This window comes from Oncorhynchus mykiss, chromosome 25, assembly GCF_013265735.2.
Source record: "Oncorhynchus mykiss isolate Arlee chromosome 25, USDA_OmykA_1.1, whole genome shotgun sequence".
NCBI lineage: Eukaryota > Metazoa > Chordata > Actinopteri > Salmoniformes > Salmonidae > Oncorhynchus > Oncorhynchus mykiss.
This window is the reverse complement of record NC_048589.1, coordinates 3,275,087-3,293,124: the sequence shown is the minus strand read 5'-3', so window position 1 is coordinate 3,293,124 and position 18,038 is coordinate 3,275,087.

Here is an 18,038-nt window from a genome sequence, read left to right as displayed (position 1 = left end):
AATTTCTATTTACTATAGAGGAGGCATTATTGATTTTAGGTCCCAATCCAATTCATTGTGGATATTTTCAAACGTGCTGCGGGTTCAATTCATATTTTTGAAGACGGATTTTCAAATAGGTTTCATAAAAAAAAATGTAAATGAATGAGTCAGGTGATCTACTCTTAATCCTCCAGTTTAAGCAAGTAAGAGCTTTGAGGTGAGGGGGAAATGTAGCTAGCTCCTGTGTATTGTCATGTATTCCGTCCAGGGTAGGTTGTGGCTGTGTTTCAAATCAAATCGTATTTGTCAATTGCGCCGAATACAACACCTTACAGTGAAATGCTCACTTTAACCAACAATGCAGTTTTAAGAAAATAGAGTTAAAACCTCTTAAGGATCTCTACAGATCTCTACATTTAACCCAACCCCTCTGAATCAGAGTGGTGCGGGGGGCTGACTTAAAATCGTCATCCACCTCTTTGGTGCCCGGGGAACAGTTGGTTAACAGATTTTTACCTTGTCAACTCGGGGATTCAATCCAGCAACCTTCCGGTTACTTGCCCAACCACCTGAAACAACATTTTGAATAGATGTATAATAGTTAATTGGATCAAGCTAAAACTTTGCACCTACTCTGCTGCTATCTAGTGGCCAAAGTCTAAATTGCGCCTGGGATAGAATAATTCAATATGGCCTTTCTCTTGCATTTCAAGGATGGTACAAAAAATATACAAAAAAATGAATGTTATTTTCTTTGTATTATCTTTTTCCAGATCTAATGGGTTGTATTCTCCTACATTAATTTCACATTTCCACAACCTTCAAAGTGTTTCCTTTCAAATGGTATCAAGATATGCATATCCTTGCATAAGGTCCTGAGCTTCAGGCAGTTAGATTTGGGTATGTCATTTTACCTTTGTTTTGAAAATGTAAAAAAGGGGCAGATCCTTAAGAGGTGTCTAGCAAACTTGCCTAGTTAAATGAATCCTACAGACAAAGAACCATATATGTGACATTTAAAAAAAAAGAGATATACATGAAAAATCATTATTGGACACCATTTTTCTATAGTGAACCGGTTTCACAAGCTTTCCACACGCTAATTAACAATAATTTTAAATTTAAAGATAGGCTCTCGTGGAATAACCGTTTATGTGCACCACTCAGAATGGACGGACAAGCGCACAACCTTTCTGTTGCTGATGAAAATCGCAGAAATGTGGGAAAGAAACGTCAAACAAAACTAAAAGAATGGAAAGACAGGCAAAGGAAGATCTTACGGGATGCGGGAAAACCCTATACAAATCGTAAGGGTCAAGAAAAAACTGGGAAAAGCTGTCCAAAAGAGGTATGTGGAAGAACCGTATATCAAACAATCAAGCTAGCTAGCTATAGAGTACAGTAACTAACATGTATGTTCTGGGTTGTCTAATTTGTAACTATAGAGAAAACATATTAGCTAAAGTTCGTTGGCTACTAACTCATACATTATCGTTACAAATGTTATTGCTAGATTATAGAAGAAACATAGCTAGCTACTTTTTCTCCGTCCACCGGATGATTCGACATGGCTACAGTAGCTAGCTAGTTACACTGTATCCTGCAGTGAAGAGCGTGTTCCACGACGTGCAGAAAGGATTGTGGAAAGTTGACTGATGAGCGCAAGCTGCATCTGTTCAACAGGTTCTACACTGTCCCATACGAGAAACAACAAGCGTTGATTCTCTCCGGCTTAGAACAGGTTAGAAATAAGACAAAACGCCTATTATTATAATAGCTATATTGAACACTTGCATAGTTTAACTTTGACAGTAATGATACGTACATTAACGTTAACTCTAAAAGTGCTGTGTTACACAATGGTGCAACACAAACCCATTCTGTGTATAGATTGGGAGTGTGTGAAAGATGGAGGTCCTGATCAAGCAATATTCTGAATGTGCTACAGTATATTAAATTCTGAATTCATCATTGTCAATTTTTATTGCAGCATGAGGTGAAACGGAGACGTAAACCTGAGGATACAAAGGAGAACAAACGACGGAAACAAACCTTCAAATACCATGTACAGCAAGCAGGCCAGAGATTGAATGTGTGCAAGGTTACTTTCATGTCTGTGTTCCAGCTAACCAACAGCCGTCTTCAGGCAAGTGAAAATATGAATTAATGTCTATATGAATATCAATTACAAACATATTGTATTCTCTGTACAGATGCTGACAGATGCTGTGGGCAGAATAACAACTGGCGGATGCTCAATCTGATGTCGATGCTCGTCTCTATGGGTTACTTTACCCAAGTTGAGCAGAAGTTCATGGTCTCTGGTCATTCTTTTCTTCCTTGTGATCGATCTTTTGCCACCATCGAGAAGAGGCGCAAGGTGTCAGTCCTTCATACACCTGATGATGTTTCAAAGATGATACTTGAAGCACAACCAGCAAAACCATTCAAGGTGATGAGGATGCAATGTGAAGACTTCAGGCACCTCCCAGATTCTGTCCTCAAGCGACCAGCTGGACTACAGATCACCTCAGTGAGGTGGTTAAAATCGAGAAGGTATTGCACATAGAATAGTTTACTAACATCCCATCAACACGCAACATGTTGTTCTAACAATAAAATATCCTAATTCTTGACTGTGAAAGTTGTTATTGATGTCAGGAACATAAAATGTTTCTGTTCTAATTTCAGTTGAGGATCCTTGGAATCTGTACGCCAAACAGAGCCACAGTCTATTTGAGGGATGGAAGTCGTGGCTGATCTCCAAACCAAAACAAGGAGCTACACCTCAACCTCCCTATTTTGCAAGCCACTACCCTAGAGCATATGAGAGTCCTCTGCCCATCAAAAAAAACAAGTACCAAGATCTGATGACCATGCTCAACTACTTGCCAGCTGCTGCACACTCTTTTTATGAATCACTGCAGAGTGAATAATTTGTTGTTAAACCAAGCTACATAATTAAACGTTTTTTCTGTGAGTTTATGATCCCCTGAACCTGTATACTGTAGTATGTTGAATCTGTATACATTTCAGAAGACATGTCACCCCTATTGTAGGAAATTAAATGTATCGTAGGTGTTTTCTATGTGAATCAATTTGTGTATGATTTGAACCAGCACAATATATTGAATTAATTTAATTTTAAGATGTTGTTCCTAGTGTAGAAAATGTTATGTACAATGTGTTCTGTTGATAATTATTTTGTGTGATCATTTGAACCTTTTTTAATCTGAATGAATTAAAAACAAATAAGTCATCACATACAGTATGTGAGTATTCATTTGATCTTGATTCCCTTTTTTTATTCATTACAATATACACTGTCTCTCTGTCACCACATTTAGCATTAACTCTAAGCAGTTAATACTTATTTACTGCTGTCACCTCAGTGCAGAAGGACATTTCTTGCCTTTAGCATGGGTTTAACGCAATTCACAACTTAATTGCTGATCATAGTGTTAAACACAAAGAGAATGGTTTTCTGAACGTTTTGTAATATTGACCTTCGGGACCTGCATAATGGACATGCATATTGGCACATCACATTTATCCCTATTTGATATTTACAAGTTGTGCTTGTTTTGATTGAATTAATTTAACTGTATTCTATTTTGGTAGTTTTATGGTATGTTCACATTGAGGGCTTCATTTTAAATGAGACTAAGATTTCATGACTCAACTTTTAAGGAAAGTCATCATTGCTAAAGTTGATAGACCACCTTTAAATGAACCTCCATACAAATGAATTAATTGCATATTGCATTTAAGTTATTTACATGAAGGGCATCTGTACTTGAAAGTACTTAAAACATCATATCAGGTGTTAAAAAAGGACATCTTACAAGAGTCATGCAAAATGTCACATATACTGTTCTTCCACAAACTGAAATCATCACTGGAGATATACTGTTCTTCCACATTCTTAAAATTAAAACGGCAATAAAAAAAATATTATTTGAAATAACAAAAATATATAAATTGTTGTTGGAAGATATGGGTATGGTGAATTATTTCTCAACCACAAAACACCTAATGTGGTACACACAATTAATAATATAAAAATAACTGATTATCTTAAAATGGAAAAATTGTCACATATATGGTTCTTCGTCTGTAGGGTTCAAATAACAGTTAAATAAAAAAGTAAAAATTTAGCGGACAAGATTTGCTTAGGATTCTGTGGGCAGTCCATGTAGGTGTAGCCAGATGGAGTGCATTGGTTGAGGATATGTACTCATTGGGCTGATGCCAAGTCTCAGTGAGGCAGAGAAAGTCTAGACCTCTATCAGTGACGTCATTCAGCAGTAAGCCTTTGTTGTTTATGGATCTTGCATTTAAAAGCCTCAGTTGAATGACTCTAGAAGTTGCCTGAGGTGCAGATTGCAGAAGTGGCCAGTGTCCTTTATCATCCACCTCCGGTGTGCATGATGACCTGCTCGCCTTTCGAGGGCACACACTAGATTTCAGTTTGTTCATTCGTTTGTACTTACATTCAGTAATCTTGCTCGGATTTGTCATCCTGAAGGACCCACAGATAAAATGTAGCATAGTTTGTTTGATAAAAATCAATTTTTATATTCAAATGTAGGAACTGGGTTCTGAAGTTTGAAACCACTGCTGTTTCAAAGTGTTTCCTTTCAAATCATATCAAGAATATGCATATCCTTGCTTCAGGTCCTGAGCTACATGCAGTTAGATTTGGGTAGTTCATTTTAGGCAAAATTGAAAAAAGGGTCCGACTCTTAAGAGGATATGCAACCGGCTGTGTAACGTTACATTGCTGAATGCTTGCTGACACATATTTGTAGCATGCTAGCTAAAAAAGACTAGAAAATACATCATAAACTTTTATGAGAACATGCATATTGTTTTGGCTCAAGTATCAGACAAAGCCCCCGACTGCTAACTAACCTTGCTGTTGATTTTGAGTCCCAGTTCCATTACAGTAAAGGCAGAATGTTTCCAGGGCCTGGGTTATCGATAGCAAGTGCTAAGCCAAACAACATGCCAGTTCTCATAAAAGTAGCTAGCTACTTAACTTGCAAATCCGGAATAGTTATCAGTATCGTTGTCTGAGATTAAATTCATTGTCTAGCTAGCTAGCAGGAATCTTAATAGCTAGCCAGTTATAGTTGAAACATTGTTAATAGCAAGCTAGCTAACATTACATCCTGTCAAACCTTATCATCTGGTGCAAAACCAGCTATGCAAATGTTCCTCTCTATCACATTACACAATAAGGAGAGACTATTTCTTAAGCTAGTTATATCTGGTTAAATAAAGGTGAAATAAAAAAAAATGTTAACACAGTATCATAGCTAGCTAACTAGCTAGCTACTCACCACACACCCGGCACAGCCATCATGTCATATGTATGTTGTATGTAATCCATTCCTTGCCATCTTGCACAATGCTGTTGAATGCATTAGAAGTTTGCATCAACTTTATGGAAATCCATTTCCACTCCCATGCTGAGCAAGTGTGTGTGCGTTGGAGACTTGACAACATGTCCACAACACATGGCAGATGAGGGTGGACCTCACCTTGTTGTCTCTGGGCAATTGCATATCATTAGCAAAAGTGGGCATGTAAGTAATCCATACCCTACCCATCGAAGACCAATAATGTACAAAATGCTCCCCATCATGTTACTGAGACTGCACTTGTGAAGGTGGTAAATTACCTTTTAATGGCATCAGACCAAATCTCCTCGTCCTCCTAGTCCTTAGTGTTATCTGTCGGAAATATATCAATTTGTCTCTGTGGATGGTTTGTTCTCTGACAAATCAAAGTTTCAGTTTTCCTCAAGGTTATGTTCTAGGACCAATATTTTTTTCACTATACAGTGCCTCTGGAAAGTATTCAGACCCCTTGAATTTTTCCACCTTCTGTTAGGTTACAGCCTTATTCTAAAATGTATTGAACAATACTTTTTACTCATCAACCTACATAAAATAGCCCTTAATGACAAGAAAACTGTTTATTTGAAAATGTTGCAAAAATTAAATTACAAAAATTACATCACATTTACATAAGTAAACAGACCCTTTACTCAGTACTTGTTGAAGCACCTTTGGCAAGGATTACAGCCCCGAGTCTTCTTGGGTATGACACTACAGGCTTGGCACACCTGTATTTGGGGAGTTTCCGCCATTCTTCTTTGCAGATCCTCTCAAGATATTTTCAGGTCTCTCCAGAGATAATTGATCGGGTTCAAGTCCAGGCTTTGGCTGGGCCACTCAAGGACATTTAGAGACTTGTCCCAAAGCCAATGCTGTGTTGTCTTGGCTATGGGCTTAGGGTCGTTGTCCTGCTGGAAGGTGATCCTGATCACTCTAGAGCAGGTTTTCATTAAGGATCTCTCTGTACCTTTCTTCGTTCATCTTTCCCTCGATCCTGACTAGTCTCCCAGTCCCTGTTGCTGAAAACACCCCCACAGCATGATGCTTCCACCACCACCGTGATTCACCGTAGGGATGGTGCCAGGTTTCCTCTTGACGTGACGCTTGCCATTAAGGCCAAAGTGTTCAATCTTGGTTTCATTAGACCAGATAATCTTGATTCTCATGGTCTGAGAGTCTTTAGGTGTCTTTTGGCAAACTTCAAGTGGGCTGTCATGTGCCTTTTACTGAGGAGTGGCTTCCGTCTGGCCACTCTACCACAACGACCTAATTGCTGGAGTGCTACAGGAGATGGTTGTCCTTCTGGAAGGCTCTCCCATCTCCACAGAGGAACTCTAGAGCTTGTTAGAGTGACCATCGGGTTCTTGTTCAACTCCCTGACCAAGGCCCTTCTCCCCCGATTGTTCAGTTTTGCCGGGCGGCCAGCTCTAGAAAGAGTCTTGGTGGTTCCAAACTACTTCCATTTAAGAATGATGGAGTCCATTGTGTTCTTGGGGACCTTCAGTATTGCAGAAATGTTTTGGTACCCTTACCCAGATCTGTGACTTAACACAATTAATTTGACCTCATGGTTTGGTTGTTGCTCTGACATGCGCTGTCAATTGTGAGACTCACAGCAAAGGGTCTGACTAATTATGTAAATAAGGTATTCTGTTTTTTGTTTTGAATAAATTAGCACAAAAAAAAGACTTTTCTATTTGTCACAATGGGGTATTGTGTGTGATGAGGACAAAAATGTTTTAATACATTTAGAATAAGTCTGTAAACTAATAAAATGTGGGAAAAGTAATTGAGTCTGAATACCTTCCCGAAAGCACGGTACAGTATATGCTACCTCTTGGTGATATAATTCAGAAACACAATGTCAACTTTCGACTGCTAGGCAGTCAACACACGGCCCAGACGGTTTCCCTAGCCGCATCCTCAGAGCATGCGCAGACCAGCTGGCTGGAGTGTTTATGGACATATTTAATCTCTCCCTATCCAGGTCTGTTGTCCCCACATGCTTCAAGATATCCACCATTGTTCCTGTACCCAAGAAAACAAAGGTAACTGAACTAAATTACTATTGACCCGTAGCACTGCTTTGAGTGTAAGACATGACGCTGGAGATGAGAAGCGGGTACAGGGTGTTGAACATTTAATGAACGGACATGGAACAGGACAAGAACAAAGTCAGAACAGGGGGTAACAAAATGACATACGACAATATGCTGAAGCGGGGAACAGAGCTGGTGAACAGACAGATATAGGGGAGGTAATGAGAGCACGTGATTGAGTCCAGGTGAGTCCAAATGGTCGCTGATGCACGTGACGAGGGAAGCAGGTGTGCATAGTGCTGGGGAGCCTAAGCGCCAGGGAGGGAGAGCGGGAGCAGGCGTGACATTGAGAGACTAGTCAAGGATCATGTCACTTCTACCTTACCTGACACCCTAGACACACTTCAATTTCCTTATCGCCCCAATTGATCCACAGACGATGTAAACACCATTGCATGTGCTCAGCCCCCCTCCTGTACTCCCTGGTCACCCATGACTGTGTGGCCTCACACGCCTCCAACTCAATCATCAAGTTTTCAGACGACACAACAGTAGTAGGACTGATTACAAACAATAACGAGACTGCCTACAGGGAGGAGGTGAGAGCCCTGGGAGTGTGGTGCCAGGAGAATAACCTCTCACTCAACATCACCAAAACAAAGGAGCTGATCGTGGATTCTAGGAAACAGCAGAGGGAGCCCCTATCCACATCTTTGGGACCACAGTGGAGAAGCCTCATGAGGCTAAAGAAATTTGGCTTGTCACCTAAACTTTTACAGATGCACAATTGAGAGCATCCTGTTGGGCTGTATCACCACCTGGTACAGCAACTGCACCGCCTGCAACCGCAGGGCTCTCCAGAGGGTTGTGCGGTCTGCCCAACGCATCACAGGGAGCAAACTACCTGCCCTGGTACCTGCCCTCCAGGACACCTACAGAACCCGATGTCACAGGAAGGCCAAAAAGATAATCAAGGACAACTACCATCCAAGTCACTTCCTGTTCACCTCACTATCATCTAGAAGGTGAGGTCACTACAGGTGCATCAAAGTTGGGACAGATGGACTGAAAGACAGCTTATATCTAAAGGCCACCAGACTGTTAAATAGCCATCACTAACTAGCACCTTAGAGGCTGCTGCCCTATAAAAATGTACTTGAAATCACTGGCCACTTTAATAATCGGAACACAAGTTACTTTAATAATGTTTACATATTTAGCACTACTCATGTCATATGTTTTTACTGTATTCTATTCTATTCCACTGTATTTTAGTCTATGCCGCTCCAACATTGCTTGTCTAAATATTAGAATATTATCTATTCTTAGTTCCATTCCTTTACTTTACATTTGTGTGTATTGTGTGTGTTGTTGTGAAATTGTTAGATATTACTGCACTGTTGGAGCTGGAAACACAAGCATTTTGCTACAACATCTGCAATAACATCTGCTAAACATGTGTATGTGACCAATAATGTTGCAGCTACCATCACTTATCATCGAAAATAACTTCTGGACATCAGAACAGCGATTACTCACCTCGAACTAGACAAAGATTTTTTCTTTAACAAGTCCAAAGCTTAAGGATATACTGCTTTCTCTGAAACGGCCCAAATCCCTATCATTTACGTGAAGAAAAAAAGTAGAAAAAGGGGGCGGAGGTCAGGCTGCATTCTGAGAATTGTGTAAACCCACTCTATTATCAGTCCTATTAGCCAACGTGCAATCATTGGATAACAAAATGGATGAGTTCTGATAAAGGATATCCTACCAACAGACATTGAAAGTTTTTAGAACTTGTGTTTGAACTAGTCATGGCTGAACGTCGACATGGATAACATACAGCTCGTGGGGTTTTTGGACCATCAGCAAGATAGAACAGATGTCTCCAGTAAGACAATGGGTGGCGGTCTGTGTCTATTTGTAAATAACAGCTATGCACAAAATCTAATATTAAGAAAGTCTCATGATAATCTGTAGTTTTCATCTATATTTTCGTAGCTGTCTATTTACCACCACAAACCGATGATGGCACGAAGACGGCACTCAACGAGGATGTATAGGGCCATAAGCAAACAGGAAAATACTCATCCAGAGGCGGCTCTCCTAGTGGCCTGGGGACTTTAATGCAGTGAAACTTAAATCCGTTTGACCTAATTTCTACCAGCATGTTAAATGTGCAGCCAGAGGGGAAAAAAACTCTAGACCACATTTACTCCATTTACACAGAGACGCGTACAAAGCTCTCCCTCACCCTCCATTTGGCAAATCTGACCAGAATTTTATCCTCCTGATTCCTGCTTACACGCAAAACTAAAGCAGGAAGTACTAGTGACTCGCTCAATAAGGAAGTGGTCTGAGGATGTAGATGCTAAGCTACAGGACTGTTTTGCTAGCACAGACTGGAAAATGTTCCGTGATTCTCTCAATGTCATTGAGGAGTACACCACATCAGTCACTGGCTTCATCAATAAGTGCATTGATGACATCGTCCCCACAGTGACCGTACGTACATAACCCAACCAGAAGCCATGGATTACAGGCAACATCCGCACTGAGCTAAAGGGTAGAGCTACCGCTTTCAAGGAGCGGGACTCTAACCCGGACACTAATAAGAAACCACGCTATGCCCTCCGACGAACCATCAAACATGCAAAGCGCCAATACAGGACTAAGACTGAATCGCGCTACGATGCTCGTCAGATGTGGTAGGGCTTGCAAACTATTATGGACTATAAAGGGATGCACGGCTGCGAGCTGCCCAGTGACACGTGCCTACCAGATGAACTAAATAACTTCTATGCTTGCTTCGAGGCAAGCAACACTGAAGCATGCATGAGAGCATCAGCTGTTCCGGATGAAAGTGTAATCACGCTCTCTGTAGCCGATGTGAGTACAACCTTTAAACAGGTCAACATTCACAAAGCCGCAGGGCCAGACGGTGTTACCAGGACATGTACTCTGAGCATGCGGTGACCAACTGGCAAGTGTCTTCACTGACATTTTCAACATGGCCCTGACCGAGTCTGTAATACCAACATGTTTCAAGCAGACCACCATAGTCTTTGTGCCCAAGAATACCATGGTAACCTGCCTAAATGACTACCCACCCATAGCACTCGTCTGTAGCCATGAAGTGCTTCGAAAGGCTGGTCATGGCTCACATCAACACCATTATCCCAGAAACCCTAGACCCACTCCAATTTGCATACCACCCCGACAGATTCACAGATCATGCTATCTCTATTGCACTCCACACTGTCCTTTCCCACCTAGACAAAAGGAACACCTATGTGAGAATACAATTCATTGACTACAGCTCAGCATTCAACACCATCGTGCCCTCAAAGCTTATCACTAAGCTTAGGACCCTGGGACTAAACACCTCTCTCTGCAACTGGATCCTGGACTTCCTGACGGACCACCACCAGGTGGTAAGGGTAGGTAACAGCATCTGCCACGCTGATCCTCAAGACAGGGGCCCATCAGGGGTGCGTGCTCAGTCCTCACTATTCACCCATGACTGCATGGCTAAGCACAGCTCCAACACTATCATTAAGTTTGCAGACGACACAACAGTGGTAGGCCTGATCACTGACAACAATGAGACAGCCTATAGGGAGGAGGTCAGAGACCTGGCAGTGTTGTGCCAGGACAACAACCTCTCCCTCAATGTGAGCAAGACAAAGGAGTTGATTGTGGACTACAGGAAAAGGCGTGCTGAACATGCCCCCATTAACATTGATGGAGCTGTAGTGGAGCGGGTCGAGAGTTTCAAGTTCCTTGCTGTCCACATCACCAACGTCAGAGACTCCAGTCACCCAAGTCATAGATTGTTTTCTCTGCAGCCGCAAGGCAAACGTTACTTGATTGCCAAGTCTAGGACCAAAAGGCTCCTTAACAGCTTCTACCAACAAGCCATAAGACTGTTGAACAATTAATCAAATGGCCACTGGACTATTTACATTGACACCACCCCATCCATTTGTTTTATATGCTGCTGCTACTCGCTGTTTATTATCTATGCATAGTCACTTCACCCCTACCTACATATACAAATTACCTCAACTAACCTGTACCCCTGCACACTGACTCGGAACCGGTACCCCCTGTATATAGCCTCATTATTGTTATGTGCTAGTGCTAATCTTTATATTTCAAGTTTAACCAACATGGATCTGGTATGGTAGCCAACAGAACAGTTTAATTGTTATGAACACACCCTTCTGTCAGTCTCCAACTGTTTGAACAGCATGCTAGCCTGTCCACTTTGTTTAGATGTTCAAATCAAGTGGCCTACCTTTTTTTCTCAGAATGAGTGCGAGTTGCCAATTCCTTATATAATTGTGTTTTATGCAAGTTTATGAAACAGACTAGACAACTAGTAGTCATTGGCTAAAGTGCTGCTAGTGGTACATAGTACCGCAATGTCGCACGTGACAATATGAGCATTCATTTCTCAGGATCAATACTCATTGATACTCCCGTTTTAGTAGTGCCTGCTCTGTGCACAATTTGAGTAGTTGAAACATAAAAAGGGTATCGTTAGAAAGGTTAACTTCTCTTCTATTACAGTAAAAAATGTCATAATGTATTTCAGTGTCCATATTCACCAATTCTGTTGGACCAAACCTCAAATGCATATAGCGAGTTGAAACTGTCAGAGAGGAAGAAGTGATATCTCATCTTTATTGTTGTGAGTGGAAGGGGGGGGGGGCTTGGTGTGTGTATGTGTGTGTGTGTGTGTAAACAGAGTTGAAAAGGTGAATAGAGAGGTTTTAATCTTGCAAAATAAGCCAAATGCCTTCCAACATTTGGGACAGTGACTCACATTTTTAGGAGACATGAGAATCTCGTCATTATATAAGGATCTCTGGGGTAAATGGGTAGGTGCACACAGCCCAGTAGGAGCGAAGGAGGCAAGACCAAAAAGACATGAGAACAAGCATTCATAATTGTTCCTAAAAAAAATACATTTAAATAAACTTGATTCTTGCGATAAAGGCATTTTTCTATCAAATTATATGAATTATCTCGCCCAGCCCTATTTGACCGTTCAGACACAAGTCGCATGGCCAGGAACCAGATTTGTATTTGGCTTGAAATATACGATTTCATGTGCTTCTTGGCTGTTCAGACTGCAGGAAAAATAATTTTGCCAACGTGAAGGCTAAAGAGTCCACGCTCATACAACAGCCTACTCTTCACTTGGTGATTGTGTGGTTCCAAAGAATACAGTTGAAGTCGGAAGTTTATATACACCATAGTCAAATACATTTAAACTCAGTTTTTCACAATTTGACATTTATTCCTAATAAAAATTCCCTGTCTTAGGTCAGTTAGGATCACCACTTTATTTTAAGAATGTGAAATGTTAGAATAATAGTAGAGAGAATTATTTATTTCAGCTTTTATTTCTTTCATCACATTCCCAAAAGTTTACATACAATCAATTAGTATTTGGTAGCATTGCCTTTAAATTGTTTAACTTGGGTCAAACATTTCGGGTAGCCTTCCACAAGTTTCCCACAATAAATTGGGTGAATTTTGGCCCATTCCTCCTGACAGAGCTGGTGTAACTGAGTTAGGTTTGTAGCCCTCCTTGCTTGCAAACGCTTTTTCAGTTCTGCCCACAAATGTTCTATAGGATTGAGGTCAGGGCTTTGTGATGGCCACTCCAATACCTTGACTTTGTTGTCCTTAAGCCATTTTGCAAAAACGTTGTAAGAGTGCTTTGGGTCATTGTCCATTTGGAAGACCCATTTGCGACCATGCTTTAACTTCCTTACTGATGTCTTGAGATGTTGCTTCAATATTTCCACATCATTTTCAATCCTCATGATGCCACCCACACAACATGATGCTGCCACCCCCGTGCTTCATGGTTGGGATGTTGTTCTTCAGCTTGCAAGCCTCCCCCTTTTTCCTCCAAACATAACGATGGTCATTATGGCCAAACAGTTCTATTTTTGTTTCGTCAGACCAGAGGACATTTCTAAAAGTACAATCTTTGACCCCATGTGCAGTTGTAAACCGTAGTCTGGCTTTTTTATGGCGGTTTTGGAGCAGTGGCTTCTGCCTTGCTGAGCGGCCTTTCAGGTTGTCGGTATAGGACTCATTTTTACTGTGGATAGAGATACTTTTGTACCTGTTTCCTCCAGCATCTTCACAAGGTCCTTTGCTGTTGTTCTGGGATTGATTTGCACTTTTTGCACCAAAGTACATTCATGGCTAGGAGACAGAACGCGTCTTCTTCCTGAGTGGTATGACAGCTGCGGATTCCGTGGTGTTTATACTTGCAAACTATTGTTTGTACAGATGAATGTGGTACGTTCGGGCATTTGGAAATTGCTCCGAAGGATGAACCAGACTTGTGGAGGTCTACAATTTTTTTTCTGAGGTCTGGGCTGATTTATTTAGATTTTCCCATGATGTCAAGCAAAGAGGCACTGAGTTTGAAGGTAGGCCTTGAAAAATATCCACAGGTACACCTCCAATTTCTCAAATTATGTCAATTTTCCTATCATAAGCTTCTAAAACCATTACATAATGTTCTGACATTTTCAAAGCTGTTTAAAAGCACAGTCAACTTAGTGTATATAACATACTGACCCACTGCAATTGTGAAACAGTGAATTCTAAGTGAAATAATCTGTCTATAAACAATTGTTAGAAAAATTACTTGTGTCATGCACAAAACAGATGTCCTAACCGGCCTGTCACTATAGTTTGATAATAAGACATTGGTGGTGTGGTTGAAAAACAAGTTAAGGACTCCAACATGAGTGTATGTAAACCTCCGACTTCAACTGTATATTGCCACCTGAACAAGCTGACCAAGCACGGTGGATGACATCCTTTTCCTGCACAGCAATTTTAAGAAATCCAAGTGATAAATTGACTTTTTTAAAAGTTTTAGTAGCATTATTTGATGGCTAATTTAGGCTTTTGCCTAAAGTTATTGTTTTAGTAGGATCATTTGTTGTTTAATTCAGGTTTTCAAAGACCGAAGTTTGAGTAGGCCAATACTAAAACAGATGTACGATGTCCAATTCTGGGAGTTGTTTATTTAACATTCAATGAAACAATTATATAATCTAGACAATACTGAATGTAAATATCTAGTTTTGTTACATCAGCTATAATAGGCTTTTCATTAGGTTATTGAAGGCTTTTTTAAAGCCCTGCATTGCATTGTGAAAATAAAAATATATTGTTCTTAGTTCATGGCATGGTTTTTATCAAATGTTGAATAGTCATGCAGACAAATTAATTAATGCTGGAAAGAGGAATAATAGCCTGCTGTCTGGAGTAATAAAAACAATTATTCAAAATAGATGTATTATTTTGTTGGGTAACGGATCGGCTCTCTGAACTCATAAGAGGAGCCTTATTTCAAAATAATCACTCAGAAGGTTAAACCCATAGATCTTAGGCCCGCAGTAAATTAAATTACCAGGTCAGTTTTTAATGGGGTTTTATTGCCTACTGTCACTGTGCTCCCTCTCCAGCCTCCAGGTCACCAGCCTGCTCGTTATGGTGCACACCTGTCACCTTCATTACGCGCATCAGCGCATTATGACACTCACCTGGACTCCATCACCTCCTTGATTTACCTGCCCTATTTATGTCACTCCCTTTGGTTCCTTCCACAGGTGTTATTGTTTCAGTTTCATGTCTGTGTGCTGTTAGTGTTTCTTGTTTTTTATTATGTTCTGTTTATTTTATTAAAACCCTCCCTGAGCGTGCTTTTCCTGACTCTCAGTGCACATCGTTACACCGACTGTATGTACAGCAGACATCTGATTATTCATTATGAATAGAATTTATTGGATTTCATTCATTTACATTCTTCATTGTAACCACATCACAAAAAATTTAACCCACACACAATATGAGCATATTAAATAGATTTATTAGACATTTTAAAATGTAGATATTCCAAAGGTCTGCATCAGTGACTTGTAGGCTATGCGTGGAAGCCAGGAGATGCTAAATGTGTTTATGTTCATCAATAGTCAATTACCGTGAGACTGACAGTTATTTGCTGGACAATCACCAGCAAACAAAATGTCATAACCACCACAGCCCTACTCCTTCCTGCCAGTTACTGACTCTGTGGCTCAATACAACACTGCCTTGGCCTCCATACTGATGAAGTTGCTCCTTTGAAAACCTGCAAACCTGTCAGGAGACAGCAGAGGGAGCACGCCCCCATCCACATTGACTGGACCGCAGTGGAGAAAGTAAAAAGCTTCAAGTTCCTCGGCCTACACATCACTGACAATCTGAAATGGTCCACACACACAGCTAGTGTGGTGAAGAAGGCGCAACAGCGCCTCTTCAACTTCAGGAGACTGTAGAAATTTGGCTTGGTCCCTAAGACCCTGACAAACTTTTACAGATGCACAATTGAGAGCATCCTGTCAGGCTGTATCATTGCCTGGTACGGCAACTGCACCGCCCCAACCAGAGGGCTTTCCAAAGGGTCGTTCGGGCTGCCCAACTCATCACCGGGGACACACTGCCTGCCCTCCAGGAAACCTACAGCACAGGATGGCCAAAAAGATCACGAAGTACATCAACTACCTGAGCCACGGCCTGTTCACCTCACTATTCTCCAAAAGTCGAGGTCAGTACAGATGCATAAAAGCTGGTACTGAGGGACTGAAAAACAGCAGACAGTTAAATAGCCATCACTAGCTGGCTACCACCCGGTTACGCAACCCTGCACCTTAGATGCTGCTGCCATATGTATGTACATAGACATGGAATCCCTCTTCACTGTAATAATGGAACACTAATCACATGAATAATGTTTACTTACTGCTTTACTAATTTCATATGTATATACTGTATTCTACTGTATTTTAGTAAATGCCACTCCAACATTGTTTGCCCTTATATTTATACATTTCTTAATTCCATTCTTTTACTTTTAGATTTGTGTGTATAGTTGTGAATTGTTAGAAACTACTGCACTGTTGGAGATAGGAACACAAGCATTTCGTTACACCCACAATAACATCTGCTAGATATGTGGATGTGACCAATAACATTTCATTTGATTTGGTGTCTTTCTCCAAATCTTCTCCCAAGTACAATGAAGAGCTACGCTCTCTTTAAAAGACTTCTTCGGGATAGGGGGCAGCATAAATAGCGTGCCGAAATTCAACTTCCTGCTGCTCATCCCCAGAATATAAGATATGCATATTATTAGTAGATTTGGATAGAAAACACTCTGAAGTTTCTAAAACTGTCTGTGAGTTTAACAGAACTTATGTACCAGGCAAAACCCAGAGGACAAAGCATTCATATTTTTTTTTTGAGGTCACTGTCTATTCAATGTGTTTTCATTGGCAAACTAGATTTCTAAGGGACTTGTTTGCCGTTCCTACCGCTTCCACTGGATGTCACCAGTCTTTAGAAATTGGTTGAGGTTATTCCTTTGTGTAATGAAGAAGTACGGCCATTTTGAATGTGTGTCATTTGAAGTGTACTTTTTGAGAAGGCGCATGACTAGAAAAGTAGCGTGAGTTTGTTGTCTTCCTGTATTGAACACAGATTGTCCCGTCTACAATTTGATCGATTATTAACGTTTAAAAATAATGTGAAATGAAATGTTTTGGCAAAGTTTACAGGTAACTTTTGAGATATTTTGTGGTGATGTTGCGCAAATTGGAAGTAGTTTTTTTCTGGATCAAACGCTCCAAATAAATTGACATTTTGGATATATATAGACGGAATTAATCAAACAAAAGGACCATTTGTGATGTTTATGGGACATATTGGAGTGCCAACAAAAGAAGGCATGATTTATATTTTATTTCTGCGGTTAGTGGGGTGCCTGCAGGGTTGAAATATGCTACTCTCTCTTTGTTTACTATTGTGAAATCATCAGATAATAGCATCTTATGCTTTCGCCGAAAAGCCTTTTTGAAATCTGACATGTTGGCTGGATTCACAATGAGTGTAGCTTTAATTTGCTATCTTACATGTGTGATTTAATGAAAGTTCGATTTTTATAGTATTTTATTTGAATTTGATGCTCTGCATATTCCCTGGCTATTGGCCAAGTGTGACACGACTGTCCCGCCTATCCCAGAGAGGTTTTAAATGCAGCTTGGACATCCTACGACTCCCAACTGATCAGTAACTGTAGTGGTAACTCTCGGGTGCTGTTCTCGACTGTGAGCAAGTTCCTGCAACCTCAGCCTCCCAAGAATGCTGAGCTTCTTCCAAAGAACGAAAACATCCATAACACCATCCTGTTCTCTCCATCCCCGGTAGTTGAGCTACCCAGTCCCACACGCTGAGTCAAGGTTCTCCACCTTCACCACAGTCACTGCAGCTGATGTAAACAAACTGGTTAGGACAATGTGACCCACCACTTGCTCACTTGACCCTATCCCCACTTCCCTTGTCAAGACCTGTTTCCCTGCTCTGGAGTCTTTCTTCACAGAAATGATGAACAAGTCCTTCATCAATGGATGTATCCCTCCTCAGCTCAAACTATACCCACTCACACCAGTACTTTAAAAGCCTGAATTTGACCCTGAGAATCTCCAGAATTACAGGCCCATTTCCAACCTCCAACTGCTCCTCAAATGTG